The following is a 15338-nucleotide window of genomic DNA, read 5'->3' on the forward strand; positions in this document are numbered from 1 at the left end:
AGAGCTCCTGCCACTTGCACAGACACTGGCCATGCTGCTGACTTGCAGGGCCAGTGGCTGGACGACTTCACAGAGACTGGAATCTGGTAGTTTGTGGACAAATGAGTGGGTGCTAAAGCTCAGGTTGTTTAAGGAGGAAGGTGAGAGGTCAAGATTCAGGTCATTAACATTTTATGAGCCTCAGTCATTAACATTTTAAAATACCTCGGGTGCACCTTCTCCTGGAATAAAATAGAGCCCAGGTAGGTATTCAGCACACCATTTTCCCTCCGTGCTCCTAACACAGCGAGACCAGGTTTTCCAACTTCCCTTATTGTTCAATTGGGCCACGTCCCATGTTCTTGCCATCAGAAAGAAGGCAGAGCAATAAGTACGGTGCCTCCAGGCGGGGACGATTAGGAGTAGATGCTCCTGCTACATATTGCTCTTTCCTTATCTACTGGCTGGAAACAGAGGACACGATAGAAGACTTCATGGCCTTGGAGGTCACAGTAACTAGAAGGAAGGAGCCTAGCATTCCTGAATGGCTGTGTGCAGCAGAACCCCTCCCACCTCCCTGACCACCCTTATTGGACTGTAATAAAGTCAAGAAATAAAACATTATTGTGTTAAAATCCTGAGACACAGGGTTTGTTTTACTATAGCAATCAGCCTACTCTGATGTGGTAAATGGATTACAACGTTTCTCCCAATTATTTCCCTCCCCTGCAATGTGATTTAGTAGATTTTCCCATTAAATGTTGTAGTCTACTTTCATCCCTTGAGTCCAGGATTGGCCTGGACAATTCCTTGGCAAATGAAACATAGCAGAAGTGCCATTTCCAAGCCTAGCTCTCAAGAAGCATAGCATGCATTGTATGGATATTAAAAAATGGCTCGTAATTATTCTGTTGAACCTTGCCAGTGAAAAGATGTTTCTCAAACCTTTAGTTCTCTTTAAAAATTTAAACGCTTCTCCCAACAAAATGTATTTAGTCAAGATGTGTCTTGTAAATGATCCTTTCAATGGTCTTTGAAAAAGAAAAAGCCAACTTTAACTCACATACTTTTCAAATATCTTATATCAGCGGTTCTCAACCTGTGGGTCGCGACCCCTTTGGGGGTCGGACGACCCTTTCACAGGGGTCGCCTAAGACCATCAGAAAACACGTATATAATCACATATTGTTTTTATGATTAAGCACTATGCTTTAATTATGTTCAATTTGTAACAATGAAATTGGGGGTCACCACAACATGAGGAACTGTATTGAAGGGTCGCGGCATTAGGAAGGTTGAGAACCACTGTCTTATATCCTTTGGAATAAATGCTGATGATCTTATAGAACTAAGACTGAGAATTATCTCTGTGGGCTCGAAGACAAGGAAGGAATTGGAGGGTTTTGAGATCTATTTCATGTACAGTCTGAAGACACGGAGTGGAAAGTACAACAGCCCTTGAACAGTGTCTGGTGGTTTTCTGTGCAACCATAGCTGTTGTGCCTAATAGCCACAGATCTCTGTCCTTTGTGGAAAGAACTAAGGTATGACTATAAATAACATCTTCCCATATGTTCACACCTGAAAAAAAGTGAAGCAGGTTTTTCTTAAAAGCGATGTGTTTGATTTAACAGTGTTTCAATATTAGCTCACAACAGCACTAAGCGTGACATCAGTGTATTAATTATTTGAATTACATTCAGTTTTTCCATTTGTTTGCAAGGTCTCCTTGAGCAGTCTATTTTTGGCTGAAAGTTTTTTCAGTGATTCCACTCAAGGAAGTACCCACTTGTTTTGAGTAGCACTTGCCAGCAGCAGTGCTTCTTAAACTTTAACATGCATACATATCCCTGGGCGATCTTGTTTAAGCACAGATTCTAATGCAGTCGGTCTGGGGTCAGGATTGATATTCTGCATTTCTAACAAGCTGCCAAGTGACATTGATGGTGCTGGTCCATGGACCACACAAGAGTCTAAAGCAGACTTTTACTTTGCAGGATTTCCAAACACTTAAAACTTTACTCAGATGGAACATGATACAGCACATGAAGATCAGGCCAGATAATAGACAGTGGTTTGCATAATACCTATAATTCACCCTGTGATCACCTGCCTGAACTCAGTCCTGTGTAAGGCCAAACATATCATCACCTAGCTGGTCGTTTACTTAATGAAATCAACATACTTATTTGTGTTAACACAGGAAGAGCAGTTCTGGGACATCTTCACATTCTAAATTCACATCTAAATTACTTTCACATTCTATAGAGGCTGGGCTCCCCTACTTGTTTCTGCAATTCTGTTTCCTTTTTTTGCCTCTCCTGTCATCAACCTGCCATCTTGAATCTATTTCAACCAAGGCTAAATAACACAGGTGGTAACTACTGAAGCAAGCACTCATGGTAAGGTATAAAAAGAAATTGGATATTTTGTATTCAGTTGTTTGGTTCACCTTTTCCACTTGAATCCAATCCCTATGTATGGACTGGGGATTCTATTGGGAAATACATAAAACCAATTTAGCAGGAGAACATTTTTTTAAAAAAATATATTTTATTGATTTTTTTTTTTTAACAGGAAGGGAGAGAGATAGAGAGTTAGAAACATCGATGAGAGAGAAACATCGATCAGCCGCCTCCTGCACATCTCCTACTGGGGATGTGCCCGCAACCCAGGTACATGCCCTTGACAGGAATCGAACCTGGGACCTTTCAGTCCGCAGGCTGACGCTCTATCCACTGAGCCAAACCGGTTTCGGCAGCAGGAGAACATTTTAAATGAACTATATAGCCTCTGAGATTTGGTTTAAGCCCTTAAATGTGAATGCCTTTGAATTTCATGATTACTCTGGATCAAGTGGGTCCTTCAGCCTTTAGTCTACCATCTCAAAAGCCATATTTCTTATAGCTTGCTACAAAAAGTGTGATTCATGGATTAATAGAAAGATCCATCAATTGAGCAATAGAAACCTAGGTTCTGCCTCCAATTCTGCCCCCTAATTAGCTGGGTGAGCTTGCACAAGACATGTTGCTTCCCTAAGCCTCGTTGCTTTTAATCATAAAAATAGGTTTTCAGTTCTAACTTCTCCCAGCTCAGACATCACTTGACCTGAAATGCCTCCAGACCAGAGGCAAGAGACCCACACAGCACAAACAGCCCTGCCCCACGCCCACTTCAGCACAAGGATCCTTGGCCACCGTGTTTCAGGCAGGAAGGCCCCCAGAGTATCTTATGCCAGCTCCTTCATTTAGCACGAGAGGAAATCAAGGTCCTGGGAGGCAAGATAACATGGTCACATGGCTAGTGAAGGGCAGAGCCAAAACTAGAACACAAGTCTTCTAACTCTCAGTCCAATGGTCTGCATGAAACCATGAACTCCGAAAGCCAGGCTCTGTGAGTCACATTAGGATTCACAGTTGTCTCTCCATGCTGGCACCAAGGAGCTCTTACAGGAGGGAAGTGTCCACACGAAAGCAACACAAGCACAATCTTTTCCACCTGAGTCTGCAGCACTGGAACATCAGCAGGGCTTTATAAACAGTTGTTGAATGAAGGAACCATTCGTTTGCGTTTCCCCTTATTTCGGAGATATATTTGTAGGTTTTTAGTCTCAGCGTGTGTAGCAGGGGCTTTTTGGATGCCCTCCCAAATTCCCTCAGTACTTATCGCTGTCTCCAAAGGCTGCTCGCTGCAAACTGAGATGCTCCTCCAGAGGACTTCTTTTCTGGCCACACGGTCATGGTCAGCCTGAGCGCAGTCATCCCAGAAGTTCTGGAAAGTATCCCCACAGCCTCCCTCAGTCCATGCCAGATGTAGAATTGCTGGCTCAATACTCAGGCTGCCTCGTCCCTTGGGCAGGACATCTCTGAGGCCTGTTCCAGTGTTCCAGATGCCTCCTCAGGATTGGGCTCCAGCTGCCCACAGTAGTGACTGGTTTGATAATACGCCCTTTATGTCTTCCAGCCCTTCCCTGTCTTCCTTCCCTACTCTAACGGCATTTTCTGGAATTACTTCCCAAATAAACAATTTGCAGTGAAATCTTTGTGTTAGGATTTGCTTCTGGGGAACTCAAACCAAGGCATGGGGGTACCAACTTATGGAAAATAGAGCTTTTGAGGGGGTCACTTAAATTCTTTTTGATGAGACAACTGCATTGTTGTCTGTCCCTGTGGTAGTTTGGGTTTCTCCCAAAGCAGGCCCTGAGAAAAAAAACTTGGGTGCCGGGCGTTTATTTGAGAAATGTCCCAGGAAGTAAGAGGGAGAGACTGGAGCTGGGAGAAAGGAAGGGAAAGAAAGCCAATATAAAGTGTATCCATGAGTTAGTTGCTGTGGGAGACTGTGGGCCCAACCCGACTGGGACCACCCTGAGAGGCTGTATGGAACACATCTCAGAATTGTGCACTGAGGAGCAAGAAGGGGTATTAATTCACTAATACCTCTCTGGGGGCATTAGCTCCCGACTTTCCCAGCATGCCCTGCAAGCAGACCAAGCACACCTCGGGGTCACAGACACCCTCAGATAGTTACACTAGACGTTCTCAGTGTCTGGCAGAACTGCCTGCAAGGGACCTCCACGAAACTAGCAGTGTCTACATGAACAGTCTGCAGGACATCGAAACGCTGCTCTGCTCAACAGATGACCATCCTGCCATCCTCCGAGACTACGTTGTGCCTCCCTAGCTCTGAGCTGACCTTGTTTGGGCTTCCTTGAAAGGCATCCCTGAACTCCATCAGTGCCCAGTGCAAAGCGTCTAGGTAAACTGCAATGCAGGTGGCATGGGAAATGGAACCAGTCAAAGAAAAGGAGCCAGAAATCTGCCTCCCCCAGTCATGCTACAAGCCAAACTAAAATGCTGTGTCCACATCAGTTCCATGCCTGTCCTGTCTTCAACACCCTCTCCCGGGGGCTGGGCGGCTGTCAGGCTCACAGGACCGCACAGGCCTTCGCTTTGATGCCTCCCTGCTCAGTGTCACCCAGACAGCCTGATCAGGGGGCCCTGAGGTCAAGGCACTATCAGGAGTAAGGTTTCTTAAGTGCCATGTGTGAGACACCATCTGACACTGTTTATAGATCGATTTAGCCCCTTATTGACCATGGGACAGAAGTTAAAAGCATTGCTTTTCGAACTCAAATGTGTTAACTTCTGAAGTGATGTTTGAATTAAGGTTCAGAAGGGCCCAAAGTTTTGATCTGCTGATTGGAGAAGGAAAAAAAAGAAAGGAAATGGTCTAAGAAAGATTTCTTTCTTTCTTTTTTTTTTTCTTTTTTTTTTTTTCCAGAAAAGAAATCAGCTTATTTTGACTAAAATCAAGAGACAAGCTTGTAATGAATCTACCAACTTTGGGGCTGATATAAGCTGGCTATAGAAGTGTCTGAATTCTGTTCTGCAGCTGCTAAATGTGGGTGATCTGTTTAAGTGCAACCACTGGTTCTTAAGGTTACTCACAGAAAGAAGTCACTCCCTCTTCAGTAGTTGAAGGCCAAAAAGGGGAGCATCCCAAAGTAATCACATAAAAGTCAAATAAAGCAGCATCCCATGCCTGAACCGTGCCATTCGTGATGGAATAATTGCACAATAAAAAGACACAGGCACCCCACAACTCAAGCTGCTGGAATTCGGCAACTCATTCCCTGAAATGTCTTTGGATTCAAAACACAAAAGATCTAGTAAAGAAATCCCCCCTACTTTAGCAAACCAGATTATAAAACACCTGTAATCTATGGGTTACGTAGTGAGGCTGACAATTTTTAATTGATGTTATTCTTATCTGCTTATGTAGCATAATAGGAAGCAGTGGCAATTAAGATAGTTAGATAGGAATAGGAAACGGTTCTTCTGATTAGAACCACAGCCTGGGCACGCTGGATATTCAACAAGAGGAAACTGACGTGTGTGGTGTGTAATGAGCTGGCAAAGCCATACTTCTGCAACGCAGTAATGGTTATCACATTAATGATGATCAGGAAGCGCGACAAGGTGCTGGGGTCCCCTCTGTACCATTCAGAAAAGAGCAGATAATGTTCAATGGGGTTTGTAAATTCTAATAAACTCTATTGTATCCTAATTCTTTTAAAATTAACAAAGTGAATTAAATATGGGTTAACCCTCTATTAAGCTATACATTTTATGAAGAGTTTGCTGTGGAAATCATTATCCCAATAATAAATAGACCGGAATCCTGATAAAATTAATGAAATTATATCTGTAGCTAAAATATCCAGAAGGCAATAATACTGTGTTGATATGAAGTGGGAGGTATTTATAGGCTACTCAAAGGATATTTCAAAACCATTTTGGACTCTATTCAGAGTATTAAGAAGCAATAAAGATCTAAGTCTTTTAATAGCCTCTAAGTTAAATATAATGTGGGCACATATATTTCACAGGATCAAGATGTTTGCCAAAGATGGCTTTGTACAGTTTCTTGTGTCTCTTATAAATCACGTCATATAAAATTTTTAGTTCATGTTGAGCTCTGGAAATAAAAATTGAAACTTTCATCATTCACTTAAGTGTTCAATAAATATTTCTTGGCCATCAACACTGGTGTCCTACCAAGATACCCATCTGGAGAAGTCCAAATGGCTCTACTTTATCCAGCAAGCAGGGACCCTATCCAAATGATCAGATAAGGAGCATGCCCAGATGGTCTAAGCATGCCTAAGTGTGCACATAAGCTTGTGTGTGTGTGTGTGTGTGTGTGTGTGTGTGTGTGTGTGTAGGGTGAGGATGAGGTGGCATGTATACATATCATGATAGAGGGGTCTAGACCTGATCATCTTTCAGGCTCTAGAACAATATTTGTGTTTCAGTAAGATGAAAATTAACAATGTAGACTTTGATACAAAGATCTACATTCTCTGACAGCCACCAAAAACAAAAAAACTTTCGTGTTTTAATTGTTTAGTCAAGAATTATTTATTGAGCATTTATTAAGTGCCAGAAACTATGCTAAATGCTAGGATTACATTAGGGAAGAAAGATGAAGTTCCTGCCCTAACCAGTTTGGCTCAGTGGATAGAGCGTCAGCCTGCGGACTCAAGGGTTCCAGGTTTGATTCCGGTCAAGGGCATGTGCCTTGGTTGCGGGCACATGCCCAGTGGGGAGTGTGCAGGAGGCAGCTGATCGATGTTTCTCTCTCATCGATGTTTCTAACTCTCTATACCTCTCCCTTCCTCTCTGTAAAAAAAATCAATAAAATATATATATTTTTTAAAAAGATGACGTTCCTGCTACTTAGTGTTGCAATCAATGTAAGTCCAAAATTTTTTAGAGACAAGTAGATTTTCTGATCTCAGTAGATTTTTCTGGTCCATGTTTTTCCCTTGTAACTTAATGATATGCAAATACTTGATATTGAATAAAATGCTTATCTGGCAATCCCATTTTAACTGAATTTAGGCTAAATTCTGTGTCTCGGAAAATAGAAGAAAGTTAATTATCTCAAATTTAGTGAGAAAAAGTGCCCACATGAGTAAACCTTTGGTAACTTCTCTAGTACCTTCAGCCTTAAGACTGAGTTAAAATAAACCAGCATGGAGAGAAGAAAACTAGTTAGGACTGCAAATTACTGCAATTCTGAAGGCTGCATAACTATTCTTCTGCCTTAGGTGCATGTAGGAAACCTGGAGAATATCAGCAATGACATCACAACCTAGGTGACAAGGGCATGGTTAGTTCCCAGCTCCAGTTCCTCCAATGACATCTGAAATGCTTGTGTGAACTCAAGCTTTTTAATCTGATCACTAGCTCTGGGGTGTTTGGAAGAGCTGCAAAGAGAGGCAGAGACAGAGCAGAGTCCACCTTAATATTTAGTTGGTATGTCTCTAATCAAGTGACAGTGCCAAGTTGTATTTTCAAAACATATAAGGGATGTGCAAAAGTAGATGGATAGTTGTGAGTACACAAAGCACAGAGTTTATTCTTGTATTATTATTATTTATTAACTAGAGGCCTGGTGTATGACATTCGTGCACTAAGCCGACAGTCAGACATCCCTCTCACAGTCCAGGGCTCTTGCAGTCCGGGACCCCTTGTTCCTTACCACCCACCTGCAACGGAGGCAGGAGAGGCTCCTGCCACCACCACTGTGCTCATCAGTTGTGAGCCTGGCTTCTGGCTGAGCGGTGCTCCCCATGTGGGAGCACACTGACCACCAGGAGGCAGCTCCTGCATTGAGTGTCTGCCCCCTGGTTGTCAGTACACGGCTGGTTGTTCTGCCGCTCAGTTGATTTGCATATTAGGGTTTTATTATATAGGATTATTGTATTTTCCATACAAACAACTGCAAACCTACTTTTGCCAACCTCTAATGGTATTTTATGCCAAATTGCCTCTATGGAAGCCACCCTTGATTTAGACCAGCCATGGGCAAACTACGGCCCGCGGGCCAGATCCGGTCTGTTTGAAATGAATAAAACTAAAAAAAAAAAAAAAAAACCGTACCCTTTTATGTAATGATGTTTACTTTGAATTTATATTAGTTCACACAAACACTCCATCCATGCTTTTGTTCTGGCCCTCCGGTCCAGTTTAAGAACCCATTGTGGCCCTCGAGTCAAAAAGTTTGCCCACCCCTGATTTAGACTCATGCAAGAAAGCTGGCATTTGCCAAATTAAAAATGTCAGAAAAAAATCCTGAATTATCATTTTGCTGGCATCAGATGATGTAACTACAGAATTTTTCCATCTTGACCTATTTGGGGTTTGGTTACTAAGGGTATTAATTCACTTTTCATTTACTTAACTAATCACTTCTAAGGCAGCTGTTAGTAATCCTGATTACCTGCCTTCCCCAAAAGAGACCAAAGAAAGTAGCCAGAATGGGCATAAATTTGTAAACATGACCTGTAAAAAGAGGAGGAGAAGGAGAATGGAGAAAGGCTAGACTATACTTCCTCTTTAAGGAAGAAGAAAGAATGTCCACAGAGTGACTGGATATGTGATGAGTAAGGCATCAGTGGTGATAGCTGAAAAGTTTTTAAGGAAGGAAGGTATTCAAACTACACATTCAGCCCAATCAGAGTAACTCAGTTGGTTGAATATCATCCCATGCACCAAAGGATTGCTGGTTTCATTCCCGCTCAGGACGTATGCAGGTTTGATCCAAATTGGGGAGCATACAGAAGGCAACAGATCTCTCTCTCATTCTCTATCTATCTATCTCACAGCATATCCTTGGGTAAGGATCTTTATTAAATACTAGAGGCCCAGTGCACAAATTCGTGCACCAGTGGGGTCCCTCGGTGGGATTAGGCTGAAACAGGCTCTCCAACATCCCCCAAGAGGTCCTGGATGCAAGAAGGTGCAGGCCAGGCTGAGCGACCCTACTGGTGCACAATTGGGGCCAGGAAGGAATGCAAGAGGTTGGCCAGCTGGGGAGGGACTGCAGGAGGGCTCCAGGGCATGTCCAGCCTGTCTCACTCAGTTCCAATTGGCCGGACCCCAGCAGCAAGCTCACCTACCAGTCAGAGCGTCTGCCCCATGGTGGTCAGTGCACGTCATAGCGAACGGTTGAGTGGTCTTAGCATATTATTAGCATATTACGCTTTGATTGGTTGAATGGCTGACCAGTCGGCCAGACACTTATCATATTAGGCTTTTATTATATAGGATGCATTTATACTGCATAGTTTGATATAAACAAAAAGCTACAAGCTCTTTAACTTAACAAGGAAAAAAAAATAGAGGCCCCCAGAGTCCAGTTCTCCCATTCACACATCACTCTCCCATTTTTCTACAAATACAAACAGCTTCACAGTCAGGAAAATGAGGCTTCCCAACTCATTGCTCATGCATGGTACCATACACCTGTCATTATTCAACTCTCAATTTACAAATAAGACACAGAACATTTTACAAGCACAGGGCAAGCCGTTTTATTGATCGGAATGTTGGATTACTTTCCTTTGTTTACTTCCAAGCATAAAATGACTCCATAAGCAAAACTGGCTGGGAGCACATGCATATTTCCAATCAACACCCGCCTTTGAAAATTCACAGGGTCACTTGTCAACAGTTCAACTTGCAGAGTATCAGGTTTCCACTCACCTTTTTGAACATCTAGTAATTAACCAGAAAGACAATCCGTCAGGACTCTCACCCCTGTGTAGTAAAGGAAGCACCAAGTGCAGGTAGCTCTTAACCTTGCTCTTAAAGACCATTGAGAATACTCCTGTTACACCCTCCAAAACATCTCTGGGGTGATGATGGTTCTACTGTAAAACAAATTAAAAAATTGTTTTTTCTTGCCTCATTCTGCTTTTGAACTTTAATGGAAGATAGGTTTTCCTGGTGTCATGACTTTGCCAAAGAAAAATGATGGTTTTTATGTAATGTAATAACACCTGTATCTGTGTAACATCTCTGCCTTCCTAAAGCTCAAAGCACGTTCATGAAGCACTAGCTCCATCTCTTTCATCCTCACTGAGGGAGATTGAGGCATATGTACAAGCCTCGTGGCCAGGCCAGGAAAACAAAGACACTCAGAGATTAAGCCAATCCTCTGAGGTTGCACAATCTGGTTAGTGATGAGACCAGAACTCTCTGCATTCATTTATTGAACTGCTTTTTCTTCTACTAAGATTCCAAAACACATAAATAAATTAATCTGACATTTCTCTGAAATGAAGAAGAATAATGATTACTTGAGACAGAAAAATATTTCACTCTCTTGCCATCTCATAACCACGCATAATGTGTAAGGGCCTTTAAAAACATGTCCAGACCCCTCACTTCTAGATGAGTAACAATTATAACTTGGAGACTGACCATCAGTAGATATGTAGAACAGAGAAGAGGCAGAGACATGAGTTTTAAGAATATTACCTCCAAAAAAAAAAAAAAGAATATTACCTCCAGCCTCACTGAAATAGGACACTAATGTATCTGATACCAGTTAGAAGTCAGGCACCACGCCAGACACTGTAGGCAGATTTCTCATTTAATCCTATATGAACCTATAAGGAGGGTGACACATCCCCACTCTACAGAGGAGGGAAGTAAGACTTGGAGATTAACTTATTTTTACAAAAACCCTAGCAAGTAAGTGTCAAACTCTAAGTAGTCTCACAACGGAGATGATCTGCTGTGCCTAGAAGTCCCTAAAAACAATCTGCCTTCAATTGTGAGGAAGGCAGAATGATGGATCCCAGTAAATGACCTGAGTGCATATATTAAGTTGAATCATAAGACATTGCTGATATCCACCTGCTTTCTACCTACAAACATGGATATTTCATATGATTCAAACTAATTACTCGGGAGAGGCTGAGATGACTGGGGGGGGGGGGATCTCAAAAGTATTAATACTAAGGGTAAATAAAGTCAGACGCTGCCTTTGAAAGGATAACCCAAAGCTTTAGATAAAAGAGGCCGGCTGGATGGAGAATTCTAATTCAAAAAATGCACCAGTTCATAATAAGCTTAGTGAGAAAGAAAGGGTGTGTTCCCACCGCTGGAGCAGAAATTTCCTTTCCCAAGCCCTTCTAGGATTTTGCCCTTCCCATTCATCCTTTCCTATCAAATTGATCCTTTAGGTAAACACAGGAGGGATTAGAGACCTTTAATTGGCTTTAAGGAAGAAATGGTAATCTGAGATGCCTGGGCAGGAACTATCTTGTGTCTTGTGGGAGAGAAGCAGGGAGAGAAAGAGGAAAGGAGATATCTGCAGCTTGACAAGTTGTTCCCAGCCAAAGAGGAGACTATTCAAGAACAGGCAAGATTGTTAAACCACTCACCTAAATTAGGCCATGAGCTATGAGCATGACCTCTTGGATTTTTTTCTTCACTCCAGCTCTTCCTGTGTGAAGTAGGAGACTTCAATGCATCCCAGAGTCTAGATCAGTGTTTTTCCCATGTTAGTATGCATCCATATCACCTGGAGCCTTGAGGGGTAGGGAGGCAGCCATACCCCAGAGATTTTGATTGATGAGGTCTGCAGCAAGAAATTGCTAATGGTTCAAAGAGACACTTTAAAAACCACTAGCCTAATGTCCAGTTATGTACAACTGCATTGCAGATTCCTGCCATCCAATGCTATTACCTGCACCGCGTCTGTATATATGGAAGCCACACATGATCGAAGGAGGATAAGCCAAAGCAATGATGCTCCCCAAGGGACTGTGACAATAAGGGATTGGCTTTGGTGCAAACCAAGTTGCAACACAGCTGACTCTGTAAGATTCATATTAATGAGAACAGCCGACAGTTATTGACTAGTTTGTATGTGCCAGGCAGTATGTTGTCTCTACCCACATTATCTTTGAGATAAGTGTACTGTTATTACCCCTGTTTTATAAATGTAGACTCCGAGCCTCCTTGGGCTAAGTCCATGGTCACTGGGAGAATGGGGGAGCTGGGTATAGAATCCATGACTCTGACTTAACTGCTGTGCACTGTACTTCCTGAACTCTAGGAACACTAACTCAGGAAAAGAGAGGTCCACTTTCTGTCTTGTTTGATAAAGGAATAAATATAGATAAATGGGAGGCCACAGCTCTTTCTTCACTCTACTTTCTTGTGTCTACTCTGGATAATGCAACCATTCCCCTCCAGCCTCATTTCCTCCTCGACCTTTCCCACGCTAACACACGAGGAAATGCTTCATGTGTTAAAGTACAGGAGATTAGAAAAGGGGTGCCCAGCTACCAGAGGTGGTATCTTAGATTTATGGATCTTCCCTGTTGAAACAAACATCTTGTTCCTTCTGGGCACATCACCTGGTGTTTGAGAACTCTGCCCTGGAAATATTATGGTTTGAGGCTCCAAAGGAAGTTGATTGCAAGGGGTGGGACACCTTCAACAGAAAACCTTCTTAATTTTATGACGCCCAATTCTTGCGTTGTTCACCCCAACTCTCTCATGTCATGGGGCAGGAGGTGGGAGAATGGAGCTCCAGAGATACCAGGCTCTTATCTGAATGGAGAATTGTTTTCATTGTTACTGCTCTGGCTTTGATTTATTACTTAGTCTCATAGATTGCTCCTTCACCGTCAAGTTTATAGCTTAATCCTGGCTTCCAGAGACTACTTGCCTTGGGACTACAAGCTTCTGGGGTAAGAGCTGATGAAGCCTCCCTTCTCAATGGGAAGATGCTGAGCTTTTCCCAGGAGCCTGGTATCTGTCATACAAAGCTCAGATGCAAATTATGGACCATATCAGTGGCTAGAGACAGATCTTCAGAAACTCTGACCACACACTTACCAATCACCTTGGAGTCACTAGCTCCAGAAGAGTGATGTTGTAATGTACTTCTGTCCTAACTCACCCCTGTGCTTTACTGAACTAAAGCACACAGATGTGTGGCCACATGTCTGCTTTTAGTGAAATATATCCTATTTTCCCAAGTGATGCATTTGGCCCAAACCAATTGCCCTTTATACTGACCATTTTCAAACCTATTTAAATATTTCCACATTCAAATTGCATATATCTTTTGACCTGGCAATAACATTTCTAGATATTTATTCTACAGATATACTTGCACATGTGCAGAATGAGGTATAACAGAATTGCCTGTAATAGCAAAATATTGGAAACAATCTAATTCATCAGTAAGAAACCAGCTAAATAATGTACAGGGAATCCCTACAGTGGAATAAGGGGCACCAGAGGTTGGCCATTGGCCCCAAGGAGGGAGCCAGCCCTCGGCCCCCCTGGGAAAGGGGCTGTGTCCATCGCCACCCACCCCCAGTTCCCCATTCCAGCCTGGGGCCCGAAGGCCCCAGGGGGGTCAGGAAAGGAGGTGACAGTCGCCGAGCCGGGCGAGGAAGGAACAGACGCTGGATCCCCTCCTCCTTCCCTCACCACTGCACCACTGAGCATATGCCCCCTGGTGGTCAGTGCGTGTCATAGCGACTGGTCAACCGGTTGTTCCAGTCATTCGGTCATGACCGTCGCTTAGGCTTTTATATATATAGAGGTTTGTTTGGGGTTTTTTTCAGAGATTGAGGAAGGGAGAAAGAGAAACATCGATGTGAGAGCAGAACATGGATCAACTGCCTCCTGCATGCCGCCCCCCCCCCCGAGAATTGAACCCACAACCCTAGGTGCACAGGACAATGCCCAACCAACTGAGCCACACCAGCCAGGTGTGGCTGCATTTCTGTTCCTTTCCCTTGTCCTTTCCCTCCCTGACAGGTCACATAACTTGTGTCAGTGACCTGCACATCGCCATCTCTCCCTGAGAATAAAGCCACTAAACACCCTTCTTTGTCTCCAAGGTCTGCTTCCCACCACGTTTTGCTATGAAACTCTATGTTTCCATAGTGACCGTGTGTGTTTTGTTTGCCCCAATCCCCTATCTCCCCAACACCCATTCATAGGTATAAAATACACTGTCTGCCTCTCCTTCCCTCCCACCTTTTTGTAACATTGGTGTAAAAAATGTAAAATAAAAATTTATGAAATAACAGTGGTGTGTGAAAGATAGAGAAAAACTGGAGATCTGGTTCCACATGTCTTTAGGAGGGGCTTGGGGTTGGGGGGCAGACAGGGGACAGCTCTGGGAGAAAGGAGAAGGGGCCCTCAGCATTGTCCTGCGCAGACTGGCCTCTCCCCCTGGAGACCACATTGTGAGGGTGTGGGGTGCAGGGTGTGGGAGCTGCTGACCCTTCTGCTGTCCTGGCCAAGTGCTTTTCTATCAATTTTTACGGAATGTATAAGGAGTTTTTTGTTTTATTTTTGTTTCTTTTGTAAAAACAAACAAAAATGCTTTAAAAAATCTGCATCTTATACTTGAGCCCCCATTCTTTAAAAAAAAAAGAACAAAAACAAATAAATAAAAAGAATCTGGACACACACACACACACACACACACACACACACACACACCCCACAAAAGAAGAATGAGGCAACCTACCTGTACTGATATGGATCAGATCGCAGAAATGCCCCATTAGAAGAAAAAGAGGAAAATATAGAATTTTATATATAATGTGGCACCATTAGGGTGGAATAAAAGTATATATGTGTGTATACTTGTATATGTATATGTATATGGTATGTATATGTATATGTATATGTATATGGTATGTATATATATATGTATATGTGTATATGATGGATATAGAATGTTTCCAGAATGTCTCTGGAAGGAATTATAAGAAACTGGTAATGTTGCCAGCTGTTTCAGGATAGGTTTTAGAGGAAACCACCTAAATGTGACTCATTCTTCCTGAGAAGCTTTGAAATTGATTCGGGAGGTTATTCCGTGCAGCATGAAGTAGAATCAAAATGGGAAAGTAACGACATGGAAGAAATCTCAGGCCTCATTTCTGCAACAATGGAAGACCCCAACTGCCAGGGTTCATGCTGGACACTATTGACAAACACACCATCCACTCCCCCTTTCATAAT

This window comes from Myotis nattereri (assembly GCF_964212035.1).
Source record: "Myotis nattereri genome assembly, chromosome: 8".
NCBI lineage: Eukaryota > Metazoa > Chordata > Mammalia > Chiroptera > Vespertilionidae > Myotis > Myotis nattereri.